Genomic DNA, 17,222 nt, shown 5'->3' on the forward strand with positions numbered 1-17,222 from the left:
TTATTAGTTTGTAAGTATATAATTTAATTTAATTGAGAAAATGTTTGATTTATTTTTCCTAAGATTTGCGGAGTTGTTTTCTTTCAATAATCTCTGACGCTATTTAAGTGTAGTAATAAATATTTGGTGTAAAAAAATTTATGCACTTAAACATATTTATCTTTTAATTTAGGCAACAATTAAGTTTTGATATTAAAATATGTAATATTTTTTGTAAGTTAAAAAAATAGTGCTTATATTATTGGATTAGGAAGTAATATCTTGCACTCTTAAATTTTAGTGTAATTTCAATTTATTGCATACACTACATTAGTCTACTCACACCGACCTCAACAATATGCATGCATCGTCGAAACTATTGTGGAAACTAAAGAAATTTTCATAGCAATAATTATGTGTGAACAAAAGCTATGTGGCAAAAATGTGGAGGAAAACAAAAGGCACTGACATTGCAACCACATGGATCTTGTTGAGAATTTGGGTATGTTATGCATTCAACAATAGTTATCTATTTATCACATCAAAATGTAACATTTCATTATGTTTTCTTTGGTTTTTAAAAGATGATTAAAGTTAAATTCAATGCAAATGATTATTACATGAATATGGTGGTATATTTTGAATAATTATGCCATAAGGAGTTCCTATATGAAGAACTCCCCTAGTTGCCACTTTTCACTCCTCTGCACTGTGAGATGTAATGTTAAACGATTGAAATTTCTTCCACCGTTAGATCCCACTGCTTTAATTGTCAACTAAATTTTGATTTGTGCAACCATTTAACTTGTCAAGCTTTATTATAACCCATGAACATATCGCAAGTACTTCGTATTATAACCAAAACTCTAATTTATGAGAACCTTAATCTTTTTATCAATTTTTCTTTCAAGTTTCAAGCATTGCTTCATATTCCTTCAATGTTATAAGGGCTAATGACTTGTACTTGAGAAAGCACAACCAAATTTTTCTTGGAGGGGCATTGATGGATGTCATAAAATAATTTGGAATTTCCAATGACTAAATTCTCATGGGACCATAAAGGTCACTATTGCAATTTCCACATGCATGTTTTTTCTTCATCCATTTTTTTTGTCAAATTTGAACCTATGTTTCTTGTCGAAAATGTGAAATTCACAATAACTCTTTCATGTTTTTACCAGCCAGATAGATGAGTAGGTTATATAAATTTTGGGCCCATTATTTTAAAACCAAGGTGAGGTGTGGTCAGTATTTTTATTTGGTGCTTATGGACCACACTGGTTTGGTCTTTCGATGTAAATAATAAGTATTTTCATTGTGGTTCTTATGGGCCACACTCACTTGATTTTCAAGATAAAATGGTTTAAATGTTGATCACTGATCTATACATTAATTTTAACTGCATTACATGGGTTACATTACCTTAAGTAGAATTTGTTGGATTAAAACAAGAACATGGCAGACACCAAGGAGATTAGTGGTAAAGAGAAATGTGATTTATTGAATAGCTTCAAGGAACATGAAGAAAATAATACAGAGGTGAGTCAACATTCAGAAGAGAAACACAACAATTTTCTCAAGAGGAGGTGTAGTTGATGTTATTTTTGGGTTTAATTTCTAGATTGGAGATATGTGCAATTTTATTCAAGGGTGAATCTTAATTCACATAGAAATTCAAAATTTATTTACAAAATTGTTATATTCCTTTGTAGAAACATGTTTCAATCTATAAAAAAATTACTTCGTACTAATTAAGGTTGTCTATAGTAGGAGGAGGTGATCAAGAAGAAATATGGAGAAATTGTACCAAAACAACCTCTAGGTTATATAAATTTTGGGCCCATTATTTTAAACCAAGATGAGGTGTCGTCAATATTTTTATTTGGTGTATTTTCATTGTGGTGCTTATGGACCACACTTACTTGATTTTCAAGATAAAATGGTTTAAATGTTGACCATTGATCTCTACATTTATTTTAACTGTATTACATGGGTTAAATTACCTCAAGCATAATCTGTTGGATTAAAACAAGAACATGGGAGACATCCAGGAGATTAGTGGTAAAGAGCAATGTGATCTATTGAATAGCTTCAAGTAACATGAAAGAAATAATACATAGGTGAACCAACATTCAGAAGAGAAACACACGCAATTTTCTCAAGAAGAGGTGTAGTTGATGTTATTCTTGGGTTCAATTTCCAGATTGGAGATATGTTCCATTTTATTCAATGGTGGATCTTTTTTTTTTGGTCCAAAAAACTACTTTATATTGTCATGACTTCAAGAACAAAATGCATCATCACCAGATAGTCTGAATACACCATTACTACCACACCAAGCAAAGTGTCAGCCTTGAGAGCTAACATAAGACTTGCTTTATACAAGATTAACCATGAGAAGAGGCCAAGACAACCTGTGTCGTTGGTTATTTCCAATACAAAAGTTGGAAAAAAGAGAATTTGCCAGAAACACACATTATGGGGGTGGGTTGGGAGGAAACGATGGTGGGGCAGCAAAGAACGCATCCCGCTCATGCGTATGGTAGTTAATATGTTCCACTTGAGTCTCGAGAGGCCGAAGGTGGTCATTTGTTCGCTGGAGTTGTTACCGAAGGTCGTTTATGGAATCCAGGAGCTCATTTTGTGTGTGTTGGTGTTAATTTTAGGTATGTTCTATGCTTAGAGCAATTTATTTCAATTTTTACAGTTAGTTTAATATCATTTCTAGATTAGCAATCACATCAGCATAATAGTAAATTGCAGATGGAATATAAACATAAATCGTAGAAGACAAGCCAATAGAAGAGGAAAAAAGAGTGGTGCTAGCCAGTGACAAACCCCAATGTGGGGAAAAACTTGATCAATTCTTCTTATATGTTCTTCAATAGTTCAGCAAAGAGAGAGAGATAGTACATATACAATAGAAGTTAATAGCACATATACAACAGAAGTCAACACTTTGACTTATATATACAAGAATAGAGATCATCTTTAAGAATATGATACATGAGGTAGCTAAACTTAGTTGAAGACATGTTGCTTCAACTGATTCTCCAAGGTGACTCCATCACCATTCTGCACCTATCATTGTGTTGCTCCTCATCATCATGTTACCCCTCATTGTGTTGCACCATGTTGCACCCATCATTACAATGTTGCATCTCATCATGCTTCACTAATAATTATTGTACCTGTCACTGTGCTCAATGTATACTGCAATGTTTCATCAGGCTACTCCACTGTCATTAAGCTACTCTTCATCACATGCTATGATCATCAGGCTACACTCAATCATTATGTAGCACTACTTTTCTACCTCTAGCACCATGCTGCATCCAACTGTTGCATCTTAGATATGTAGGAGCATCCATGGGTTGTATCTAAACATGTTGCATCAACCATGTATAATCCAACCATTATGCTACATGTCCTAGCATGTTGTCTACCTCTTGCATAAGGAGGAAAATTACTTCTATCATGCTACCACACTACTTTAGTCATGATGCAACACTACCTTAGCTACTGGTTATGGCCTATGGCCTAGCCCAGCAACAAGATAGACTATGATCCGATAGTACTAGGTTGTGACAGTGATGAGGATCTCCTCATAAAATATCTAAAGAGACCTCTCCTTGCAGCGTGGCTAGTCTTCAAGATTGCGACCAAGATGTGCACCTAAAACGCATTCTCAGAACTGTTAACAATGTCTCTTTCTTATAGCGGATAGGTGTTGTCCAAGTCTGCGTTTGTTGTTGTTCCTTACTGTGACTGGTTAGGGAACCCATGTGCTACAAAAACCCTCAAACAATCACCCAAAACAACCCTTAAATATTGTGGCCTTTTCAAGGAAGTGTATCCTCCATACGTGTCATTATCTAGGCACTTTTAGCCCAAGAAGCCTCCACACTATCCCTATTTAGTTAGGCAAGGCATGTGGTCTACCACAGGGACTTGTTGTCACCTATAGCTAACCAAAACAATGTTACCCTTACCTTGAAGCTGCCCACACAGACCTGCGTGCTCCGTTCTTCAAACTCGACCTGGTCATAGCATAGAAAAACCCTTCACATAGTCACCAAGAGGCTCCAACAGCCCTGAAACACCCATGTTGTCCCTACCTTCTTTGCTAGCTAGTTCAGAGATATTCCTCCTCTCCAACAAGTTTTCACTTTTGGAATAGGGCCGATTGCATCCTAGATCTAGGTAATGCGTAGAGCTGCTAAGGTATCATCTAGGACTGTGTTAAGAGAATCCTCTAGTACAATGTTTATCCATTAGAGATTTTTCTTTCCATTAAGACCCAAAACAAGTGGACAAGAAGAAATATCAAGAAATTTGTGTGTGCAAATGACCTGAAAGGAAATTGTATTTATACCAAAACATGGAGCACAAGTAGGGGCAGTTTAGTTGTTGGCCGACCTTGACGAATTGTCCCATAACACAAATAAATTCATATCTCCATCAATACTTATCGGAATCGGATGATCTTTAGATCAATCCCACACCTCTCGATGAGAGGATTCCAAGAAAAATATCAGCTGCCATAAATAAGATGGACCCACATCGAGTTTGGCCCTAGTTTCCTAGTTTAACACTCCCTCTCAACTAGAGAGAACTCCATCCATTGATCCATCTACCAGACTGTACTAACTCTGCCATCAATGCCCTACACTGCTCTGCTCTATTGAACCATGAAGAAGAAGAATTGATCAAGAATGTATCATACCATTTTCTACTGACCTGAAGTTAGTCCCATATGAAGAGAGTGTGTCATATCACTCTTACTGATCCTAGATCAGTTCCAAAAGAGAGTGAGTTATATCACTCTTACTGGCCCGAAGTCAGTTCTAATTGATCCCAGCTTAATATCAAGAGAGAGTGTCTCAAACCACTCATACCGACTTGAAGTCAATTTCATTGATCCAAGATCAATATCAAGAGAGAGTGTCTGAAACCACTCATATTGATCCTAGATCAGTTCCAGAGAGAGTGAGCTATATCACTCTTACTAACCTGAAGTCAGTTCCACTTGATCCTAGATCAATGTCGGTTATCCTAACATAGGTATTAAGATAGATACATGATGCATCCATTGGTGCTACTATGGTCCCTATCCTCATTTCCTTTCTCATTATCCAAATGAGAGGTACTTCCCATGAGTCCCAGACAGCATGGGTAGGATGCCTCTGCAGGAGAACCACTCATCCTGCCCATAAATCGTCACAGGGTATCATAGGGGAAGGCTGAACCATTCACCCTGTACACATCATAGCACTAGGGGAGGGTGACTTGCCCTATGGTCGCTTGTAGCTCCAAGAAGTACCCCAAGCCCCCCGAAGCTCCCAGAGCTCAATGCTTGCATCATACAAGACCCTTATAAGAGGGTCTCTCAATGACTCCAAGTCATTCTGGAAAGTCACAAATTTGACCTTTCCTCGGGGCTTCAACAGAATGTCTACGACCTGCACATCAGTCCTAATGCGATGGAGCCTTCTTGCTCACTGATGTACCATATCCTAGATAAAGTGGAACCTAATATCTATATGCTTGGAGTGATCATAACACAAGGAATTCCTTGATAGTTGAATCCCCCTTTGGTTGTCACAGAAGATCACGGTGGTATACATCATGTGTCAAATAGCTCACTAAAGAGCTTCCTTACCCAGGAAGCTTCACACGAGGTCATACTTGTAGCTATATATTCGGTCTCAGTGGTGCTCAAAGCAATGTCTTTTGCTTCCTGCTCATCCAGGATATCGAAGTAGAACACAAAAAGAACCAACACTCAGAAGTGATCTTGTGATCCTCCACACTACCTGCTCAATCAACATTTGAATAATCATGCAGCTTCACATTTCTGAAAGTGTATCTCAATCCATGAGAGATTCTGCTCCGAAGATATCTCAGAATATTCTTGGCACCAGTCCAGTGAGGCTCAACCATATATGAGCTCAACATGCTAACTGTAAAACATATATCCAGACGGGAGTTCACCAAGAACATCAATCCTAGAATGAGTTTGTGAAGCTCAGAGGAATTTCCTAAATCAAGTCCGACATCCATAGCACATAACTTCTAAAAGTCAAGATCCATTGAGGTAGTCACAGGCTTTCAGTTAATCATTCCAAATCTGGAATCCAACTTCTTCTTACTTTTTCAAATGAGGCGGTTTGCACCTGTTAGAAAGAGGTCATCGTCATAAGGTATGATTATGAGAGGTCTATCATCCACAGGCTTCAAGAAATGGTTTTGATTGACTTCACTCGTAGTGAATCTTAGCTTCATCAGAAAACTATGAAGCCTCTCATATTAGGCCCGGGGTGTTTTGCTTCAAGCCATAGAGGGATTTCTTCCACCTACATACATGAGATTCCCAATCATGAATCTCAAACCCCTCAGGTTCCAAACCAATGGACTTGTTACATGAGGGGAATGGTCCCCTTGTAAGATTTTCCTTCCGTACATCTCGGACATGTACCTTCATGCTCTTCTTGAATTTAGGCATCCCTGTCACCATCTGACTCACATTGGGTAGGGCTCCATAACAAGTAGACCACCTTTGGTATAGATGAGAGGTGTCAACCGACTTGGTCCCCAATGGACTTCCTGCAACTTGATACAAATTTCCAGCCCTGAACCCATGAGTAAAAGAATCTTTGAAAATTCTGTTTTCAAACACATACCTCTCCATCGATGAATGCCACCCTGAAACCTTTGATTTCCATTGCTGAAATGGACACCAGGTTCTTCTTGTCATCAAGTACATAAAAGAGATTCTTGTAAATGAATCGAGTTACCCTAATTCAAATTTAGGGGTAGCATTCCCTACACCCTTTCTGGCATAGGTGGCATTGAATCCAAGTACAATTCCATGATTGTTTCCATCTCTACCAATTTAGAGAGAGCACCCTTCTATCCGATGAAGTACCTTGAAGCACTACAATCAATAAGATAAATTCCCAAAGAGTCTGGAAGAGAGGGAAAATATAAGATAATGCTTCTTTATCTTATCAGAAACATTATTTGATTCTTCATACGTAGGGTTCCTTACTTTCTTTGAAGAGTTAGCTATTTCCTTTTGACCTACATTACTTGTCATTCCTCTGATCAATGAAGATGTCTCTAGAATGATTGTTATCTTCATCAAGTGATGTGTTCCTACCATTCAGACACTCCTTTCCTTCGACCCTTAGATTTGGACTTCTCATTGAAGTGATCTTTAGGTAGGCCATCAGATGCTTCCATTGCACCACTCGAATAATATTCTCTGTTTTGACCTCACCCTTGGTGAATTTGAAGAGGGATGAGGAACCCATTGTGTTATAGACATTTTTGTGCCTTACAGCTCTAAGCATGAAATGTCCATAAACCAAGGGATCCAAAGTCCCTAAAAGTGTTGTTCCGACCCTTAAAGGAACAAGGTCAACAACTTACAGCTTCTCCCAGAAGTTCTCCACCAGAAACTGCTCAGAATCAGTCAAATCAGGATCATTTCAGCTGCTCCACTGGCTAGCTACGTTGCATATCACCCAAATACACTGGCTAGCTACGTTGCAACGCACTTGAATGCACTACCAGGGTGCGTTAGCGGGAAATGACAAATGGCAGTGCCATTCCGCGAGGTGGAAAGACAATGGAAGCTTCCAGAATCTTCTCCAATGACACTTGCCTCACTGAGTTCGACCAAGGATGAGTAAGAGGCTCTCAGTCTCCAATTGGAAGCAAGAACTGACAGAGAGAAGCCACTATTCAAATCATAAGCTGACTCATCTTCCTTGCATACATCTATATATGGATCCCTCATCCAAGATATCGAGAGGCTGTAATTTTGATATTGCAGAGAATTGTTGTTGGTTTTGAGAGAGATAATCAGACTATTGGGTGATTTATGCTTTGTTGGAGGTGAGAAGGGACTTCTATGCTGGGAGGTTGATGCTGGATTAGGAATCATCGGTTGTAACTCCTCCTGGATCTTCTTGTTTCATCAATAAAACAATTTGAGTTTCTCCTACATGCTTGTGTTTCATTGATGTTTGTTACATTTGTATGTTTAGCTTATATCTGATCCTAAGCTTTTTATGAACATAAACCCATGTCTTTGTATAGTTTCTTTCTTCTTTGATCTTGCAGGTATTGTGCAGCTGGGCAAGTGAAGGAGCAAGTGGTTGGAAGCTATCAAAGAGAAGAGGAATTGGGCCAAAGGGACTAGCGCAAGACACTGGTTAGTTCATCCTTTCCTTCTTCGTTTACAGTTCATAAAGAAGAATACACAAATAGTTTTCTCTATTTGTTTCTAAGGTCACTGTCACACCTTAGTGGGATAGGGTCTTTCCGAATGGATACTTTTCCCGGTAACAAAATGGCGACTCCACTGGGGACGATAGTCTGATTAGTTTGTCTGTGTTTCTTTTGTTGTTTGTTTCATAAGCTTAGAAGTAGCAATCAAACTGCATTTGCCATTAACAAATGCAAAGTAGACATCTGCTATTTTAATCCATTCACTGGATCTGTTTATGATTTGAATAGCTGATCCACAAATTATCTGATTGCCCTTTGTGATAGCTCTTAAACCTTCATTAAATCCACCCTCTGATTGTGCATTACTGATTGCTTTTACTCGGCCAAAAGCCATAGATTAAACTGCAAACCGTGACCTAGAACCCAGATAGAAGTCTCGTTTCTGCCCTAGCGCAGGCACAATGAAGAGATTCTGCATTTCAACGCAGTTCCCGAGAGGGCCACCTGCGCTGCAATCCAGTTTCTCTGTGCTACAGGTGCGCTGATCAACTTTGCCTTGTGCAGCTGAGGTTCTTTGCTTCATTTTTTCAGTTTTAATCTCTATTTTTTGTAGCCTGTGATCAGTGTGTGTCTCTGTTTCAAAACCCCTTTTCTCTGCCTTAATTCCGCCTCCTTTGTACAAAAAGACTGTAGGTGTTTTTGTGTGTTTGTTACATCATTTACAATTTTCCATTGCAAAAGTAGAATAGTCATACTGTCGTCCTTTGATTTAGATCTGTCGCAAGTGTCAGTTTGATCATAGGAGAAAGTTTATTTGCTGTTGATAGTTGATTATACTTTTACTTATGCCTTTTGGTTTGGATTTGTACTTTTCTAGTGTCGAAACAAGTATTTATCTTGTTTGTGTTTATCACTTGAAAGTAAATTCAAATTTGTACATGAACTTTCTTTTTAGGCATCAATATTAAGAAAGTGAAAAACAAATACATGCAAATGTGCATTTGCATATTGACAGTCTGTTTGGCTTGATTTAGGAAAAGTGCATTTACAGTGTGCTCTATGCTCTTTGTGAAAATATTGTGTCTTTCTTTTCCCTTGTAGCTAGGATTTTCATTGCTGAAAAGAGATAAAAGTTTGTTTATCATCTTTAGACTGCATTTTAGGAATTACATCTACATCTCGTGGTGAACCCAAAAGGAAAGCTTCATAAGAAAGATCAACTTAAAATAAATTCAATGAACTTAACAACGCTTTGGAACTTAACGCACAACATTTAGAGGTCTAGGCTAGAGACGTATTCCGGCGTCGTAAAGCCTGGTAACTGTTGTCCTCACTGATGGTTGGGTGATTCCTCCACTTTGAGACGATAAGCGCCAGTACGGACTTGTGCTCCCACGTACCGTCGAGTATATATTGGGAGACCCCTATAGGCTTAAAACCTTTTATCCATAGGAAGTCGTGTCGGCCGCCCTACTGATCGCAATGCACCGAACACAACATTCGGGAAGATTGACTGTCGTACCGTAAAAAGTATTCTACAGTTTTGCGATTGGTTTGGTACTCCCTCTACCTAGATCTCTAGAGCAGTCCCTTTTGTTCTTTTTAGACTCCTTAACGGAAAAGGTCCATCTGAGCACTTGTCACTTCAGGCTCATTAAAAATTGAAGGAGACTAGAGTCATCTTTTGTTTTTTCTCGACTCTTAAAAACTGAAAAAACAAGTTGTGTCAACGCGTCTAAAATTCATTTAATTCGGAAACATACATTCCCTTTATTTTAGTTGATCGAGTAATCCGCAATCGTGGAAGAAAGTCAATTGAAACCCCGTCGTTCGTGGAGGCTTGCGAGTCAACCGTCTTTGTCTCCAGAATCAAAACCAGTACGGACAAAGCGAACTCGTTTAACCGGTTCCAAATCTCCTGTCAAAGTTAGAACAAGTGTTCCAACAACATCAGAGACACCGGTTACTCCAAACATTTCTGGAATCCCTGCCTCTACAGAAGAAGTTCAACAGCAACAGAAGGACAATGATCCTGATCCTAGTCTAAGAGTAAACACTTGTGTTACCGAACCAGTTCCATCTACAACCGGTTCGGAGAGTCCTGCTCTTCAAACATCTGTCGCTGTCGATTCCACACCTTCTTCGGCACCAGAAATATTTTACGGACCTGACGGTCTTCCCCTTCCACCTGGTCTGATTGCGATAGAAGAGATTATAGAAGATCCTCAAACAAGTACTCCAACTCACTTTGGAGTCGGGGTCACTCTATATCCTTCTACAGAAGTTAGTCTACCACCAGCGGAAGTTCCTGTAGAATCGCTAGGTAATCTTTTGGATAGACTGCAAATGTCTGAACAACCATCAACATCTAGGACTGTATCATCCGATACAGCGACAGCAGAACTCCCTGCTGTCACTCCGACCATGTTCGCCGGCATACCATCTGTCCCAACTAGCTCACAACCGCTAGAAGGAGCCCACCCAGGGGCTATTTCGACAGTCTGGTCTGTTCCTGTTTGTTCATCCGGAATAATCTCCGGAAACTCTTATGTTGAGACTCAACAAATTGATCCATTCATAGGTCAATTTGGGCAATCCGGTCCCCAAGGGCAAACAATTCCCTTGAGTTCCGGATTACCACCGTATGGGGGGCAGTATGCCCTTTCATTGTCCCCTCCGGGAGGATATCCATATGGGAGTTCACAACAGCATTCAGGTTATACTGGAATTACCTCAAGTGGTTGGGTACCTATGCTACCTCAACAACCAAGAGTTGTGTACTCAATGCAACAATGCCTACCTATGTCGAATATCTCGACCACACCGGCTATTGTGACAGTGTCGCAAGTCCAAGCACTGCCTGTTGTATGCCAACCTCAGGTTTCTCAGGTTGTAATGCAACAACCCCTTGACCCTGCGACTCAACCACAATCGCCAACTGGTGGAGCGACACAGGTTCAGACGGGTACAATTACCCCTCATCTTGGTCAAAATGTTAGTATAGGGCAACAACACATGGCATCACAACCATGGCTGGTGCAATACCAACAACCGCAATTCCAACAAGTATACCAAGGTTCTGAGCAGCAAATCTTTGCTAACAGTGGACAACCGTACATCCAAAATGGTCAAAATCAACCATTTTACAATGGTCAGATCCACCAACCTTACCAGTCATACCAGCATCAAATGCATTATGCCGGTATGCAAAGACCAACTGCTCAGGCAATTCCATCTTATCCTGGGTATGCTTCACCTAACCTGAATCAGCAGTTACCCTTTGTGGCAACATTAGAGTTACCTGATATAAATCGGTTAACAAATGATCCAATTGCTTACGCCCCTTGGTGGCCAGCGATTCCACATAAACTTCCATCAGATATTCCTAAATTTAATGGAAATCCGGGTGAAGATCCATCGAATCATGTGATGACATTTCATCTATGGTGTTCATCAAACACCCTAAATGATGATTCGATAAGACTTCACCTCTTCCAGAGGACGTTAACGGGTCCGGTGGCAAAATGGTACATTGAACTGCCTAGAGCTTCGTTCGACAACTTTAGTACCTTAGCCACAACCTTCTTAACCCATTTTCAATTACCGATAAGATATGAAATGAGAACCAAACTTCTTACTAACTTCAAACAGACAACGGCTACTCACATATCTGATCATATACATGAGTGGCGACGTCATTGTAGAATGGTAAAAACGTACGTTGCCGATCAGCTTTTAGCTGAATGGTTTATCAAGTCATTACTGCCTTCCATCATGGAAGATGTGGCAAAGGGGGGAGTCGTAACAGAAGAGCAAGTTATCGCTCGTGCACAATATCTGGACCTGATTTACACTCAGTCCGGCACGCTCTACGACAAGATACCTGACGCCCCTAGACCGAAATTCTCAATTCCTCCTCCTCCTAAATCGAACAATGACTCTCATGCCGACGATGGCGTGATTGGCACGACAGACACGAAATCGACAAAGGCTAAAAAGGCCCGTAAGAATTCAGGTCAAAATGAAAAAGATGAACTTCTTGCTTCGGAAGTAAATGCCGTATCGACAGATAAGGGAAAAGAAACCAAACAACCAGGAAGCAAGAACAAAGGCAAAGGGAAGAAGAAGAAACAGGGTGAGTCATCCCCTAAAAAATCTTCTTCAAACCCTCCTGGAAATAGGAAACCCACTACGGGGTGTCAAATATGCGATGAGGATCATTGGACGAAAGAATGTCCATACAAAGCTGAGCTTAAAAAATTCTTTAAGAGTTCAAAAACCTCAGCAGTGTTAACTGATCCATTTCCAAATCCAGGAACAAATCTGGTTGATAGTGGAAATGCTTCCCCGTCTCAAGTGCTAATGTTGTCGATTTCAAAACAACAGAATGATGCTTTGATTTCTACAAGGAACAAATATTACGGGAATCCGCAACTGTCGAACAACAAGGAAAAAGATCAACCAAGTAGTTCGACGACAACTTCGACAGAAGTTGTACCACCCATCATCCCTGAATTGACAATAAAACCGCCAAAGGGAGTAGTACATGAGTCGACATTTAATTCTCGCGCTAGAGTGGCGCAACATTATAACATAGTGGAAGATTTGGCCCAATCGCCATCCGCTATGCCGACCCTTGAAGTACTACAAAATTTCCCATCCCAAAGGCAGGCTTTATTATCAGCCATTGGTGGAGTTGACCCAAAGGATTCCAATCTTGTATCCTTCGATCACAAAGGATACGATCCTCAGTTACCAGCTCAACTAGCTTTCCTTATTCAAGTGAAAGCCCTCAACAAAACCATTCACCGAACGATTATTGATGAGGGGGCATCTACATGTATTATGTCGATGAGTTGTTGGAAAACTTTAGGATCTCCAACCTTGTCGCGATCTTCGACGACATTAAAAGAATTTGACGGAAGGACATATACCCCGTATGGTATCCTAAGTAACTTAAAAGTTGAACTAGGAGGGAAAACGGTAGAAATAGATGTTGAAGTCATTGATGGGAATCTTGACTACAACATCCTACTAGGAAGACCATGGATATATGCCATGGCAGCTGTTGTGTCAACCTATTTTAGGAAGATTGCATTCCCCTTTCAGGGAGGGATTACAATCGTCGATCAACAAAACTTCCTCCCCAACGGTTCTCAAGTTACTTGAAGCATTCCCATGATCCATTGAAGCCCCCATTCGCTTTAGAATATCGGAGTAGGCCTATTAAAAGATCCTGTACTAATGGGAACTTTCGCTTTTCCACCTCCAATTGATCTAGTGGAAGTAGCGTCAATAGGAACCTGCAACATGATATCTTCTACGAAGATCTCAGATAACGATATCGACATGGGTCATGCAATGGTTTTTCCCCCAAGCCCAACGGAAATATTGTAGCAATCAATGTTCCTAGCATGGGAGGCAAACCCAAATCAACGCTCATCAAGCGTTTGGATAGATAGGTCTAGAGAATATGGTACTCCTTCAGATCCTTGGTCGCGAGTGCACTTCACCGACGAAAGAATACTCCAAGCTATGGTAATTGAAGGAGCACCATGGAATGATTCCCACCATCGTTCTCTTCTTCTGGATTGTGAAGAAGATACTCAAAGTGACCTTTATCATCCTTCAATAGTTGATTTTCTATCAAATACTATAAACACGGTGGATTCTGAGCGAAACTTATCCAACATTGAAGAGACTATAGCCATAAATATCTCGACCAGAGCAGATGTTGTAGAGAATATTTATGTTGGCAAATGTTGTTCTCCTTCAGAGCTGGAAATATATAGCGCTCTATTTCGCGAATTCAGAGATGTCTTTGCTTGGTCATACAGTGAAATTCCAGGCATTGACTCGAGTATCGTTGAACATGAGATTAAGATGTATCCAGATGTCAAACCAGTATGACAACGGCTCAGGCAGGTGCACCCCAAGAAAACCACTGCCATTAAGGCAGAAGTTGAAAAACTTCTCCATGTTGGTTTCATTTACCCGGTTCCTCTAACCGATTGGGTATCGAATATTGTCCCTGTTATGAAAAAGAAAGGGACGATTAGAGTGTGCATTGATTATAGGGATGTAAACCAAGTTTGTCCAAAGGACAACTACCCTACACCCTTCATTGACTAGATAATTGATGAATGCGTCGGATGTGAAATGTTTTCATTCATGGATGGATTCTCCGGGTATAATCAAATAAATATCTGCCCACAGGACCAGTCAAAGACTGCATTTATTTGTCCGTGGGGCACATTCGCTTATCGAAAATTACCCTTTGGTTTAAAGAACGCAGGGGTGACATTTCAGAGGGCAATGAATTATGCCTTCCACGACATCCAAAAAATCATTCAACCATACCTCGACGACCTTCCGGCTCATTCGCGAAAGCGGATTGATCATCCACAGCATTTAAGAGCGATATTTCTACGTTGTCGACACTACAAGATACGACTCAATCCACACAAATGTGTGTTTTGCGTCAGTTCTGGTCGTTTACTTGGCTTTGTAGTCTCCAAGGATGGGATTCATCTCGACCCATGTAAGGTCCAGGAAATCATAAATTTGCCTCCACCTTCGAACTTGCTTCAGATTCAGAAACTCCAAGGGAAAGCAAACTTTCTGAGGAGGTTCATTCCAAATTATGCCGAACTTGCTAAAGGTTATACACGTCTTTTGAAAAAGGATGTACCCTTTGTCTGGGATCAGGTTGCACAAGCTTCCTTTGATGCTTTAAAAGATTCTCTAGTAAAAGCATCATTAATGTACACCCCTGATTATCTTAGGGGTTTTAACCTGTATCTGGCTGCAACAGATACGACCATTGCAATGGTTTTAGTTCAAGAAGTCGATGGAATTGAACATCCTATATATTATTTAGGCAAAAAATTAAATGATACAGAAAGCAAATATTCTTACGTTGAAAAGCTAGCACTCGCGGCTATTCAAGCGATACAGAGATTTCGACATTATGTCCTCTTTCGGAAAACTACCATTCTGTTAGATTGCAACCCCATGACTCATATATTGTCGCGACAGTTGCTGGGGGCAAATACTCAAAATGGATAGCAATCCTACAAGATTTTGATATGGAATTTGTAAAATCCAAGTCAAAGAAAGCTCTAGTTTTCGCAGAATTATTGTGTGATCTCCCATTGTCGTCCAACGATGAAACATCCGAAGAATCAATCGTGGAAGAAAATTTGTTTCTGATATCTTCAAGCAATGAGTGGTATGGAGATATAATAATTTATCTCCAAACCCAAAAATTCAGGCCAAACACCTCCCACTCTAAACAAAAACGTATTCGATACCAAGCAAAAGACTACATGATCGTCAGTGATACACTTTACCGTCGTGGTATCGATACAGTTCTGAGAAGGTGCCTCACCCATGAGGAGGCCGAGAAAGCCCTGAATGATTGTCATTCAGGCGCGTGTGGAGGGTATCAATCTGGATATGCTACAGCACAACGAATCTTACGAGCAGGATACTTCTGGCCAACAATGTTCAAAGATTGCATAACCGCAGTCAGAAGTTGCCATGCTTGTCAAATTTTTGATAGCAAAACCAGAAGACCACCCACACCTCTACAGCTGATAGTTGCTTTTGGGCCATTCGCCAAATGGGGCATCGATTTCATGACATGTAACCCCACCTCGACCAGGGGGCATGGGTATATCATAGTCGCAGTTGACTATTTTACCAAATGGGCCGAGGCGATGCCTACATTAGATAATACTGGTGAAACAGCTTCACTGTTCTTTTTCAATCATGTAGTCACCAGGTTCGGCGTACCACAGGCTATAGTCACATATCATGGATTGCATTTCCGCAATCACATGATGGTTGAATTAGCTGCCAAATTAGGATTGTCTCACAACAACTCTACTCCATATTATCCGCAGGCCAACAGACAGGTTGAAGCGATCAACAAAGTCCTGAAACACATGCTGCAAAGGATGATTGGAGTTCATAAAAGGAGATGGCACCTAATCCTTTACTTAGCTTTGTGGGCTTACCGAACATCAGTATGGAGTGCAACCGGGTTCACACCTTTCCAACTGGTATATGGCCTGGAAGCAATCTTACCAGTCTAGTGTGAAATCTCGTCTCTCAAACTCGCAATTGATCTCCTCCTCGGAACTTCAGAAGAAGAGGCTCGTTTCTTGGAATTAATCCAATTCGATGAAACCCGTCGTGATGCCGCTCTGGCTAACGAAGCCCATAATAAACGAGTCAAGGAGCAGTTCGACAAAAATTTCAAACCCCGTGTCTTCCCAGAAGGTGACTTGGTCTTGCTTTACGACCAAGAATCCGATAAATTGGGAGCAGGTAAATTTAAGTCTTTATGGATGGGCCCCTATATTGTTAAATGAGTATTAGCAAAAGGAGCCTACGAGTTAATGGATTATGATGGAATTCCACTGGCACAACCCCGTAATGGGTTGTACCTCAAGCGTTACTATGCATAAATAGTAACCAATATGCTTTTGTTATATTTTTGTTTTCGCTAAAGGGTTTGTTTTGGTTAAGTAATCCACTTTTTACACTTATTGCAGATGTCAAACCAATTGGAGACATGTGTTGGATATGCCGACGGAGCGAGTCGTAGTTCATGGAACCTATCCTCCGCAGCCTAGGCCATTTTTGATCCAAGCGGCGAGTTAGTGAGTTTCAGAGGCGTATGTATTGGTTGATCAATGAACAACATCGCTGAGTATAGTGCGTTGATAGAACTTCTCTCTGATGCCATCACACATGGTATACGCCGACTAATTGTCAGGCTAGACTCACAACTCGTAATACTACAACTCAATGGTATATATTCTGTCTGAAATCCAGTTATTTATCGCATGTTCCTAAGGGTTAAGATTTTGGAAAGACAATTTGATCTTATTCAATACCAACATATTTCCAGAAACTTAAACACATTAACCGACTCATTAGAAAACTATGTGTTAGATAGACATTTGCAACATTTATAAAAAGAAATACACCATCAA

This window comes from Pinus tabuliformis, chromosome J (assembly GCF_031772625.1).
Source record: "Pinus tabuliformis cultivar Carrire ecotype Pingquan chromosome J, CPIR1, whole genome shotgun sequence".
Lineage (NCBI taxonomy): Eukaryota > Viridiplantae > Streptophyta > Pinopsida > Pinales > Pinaceae > Pinus > Pinus tabuliformis.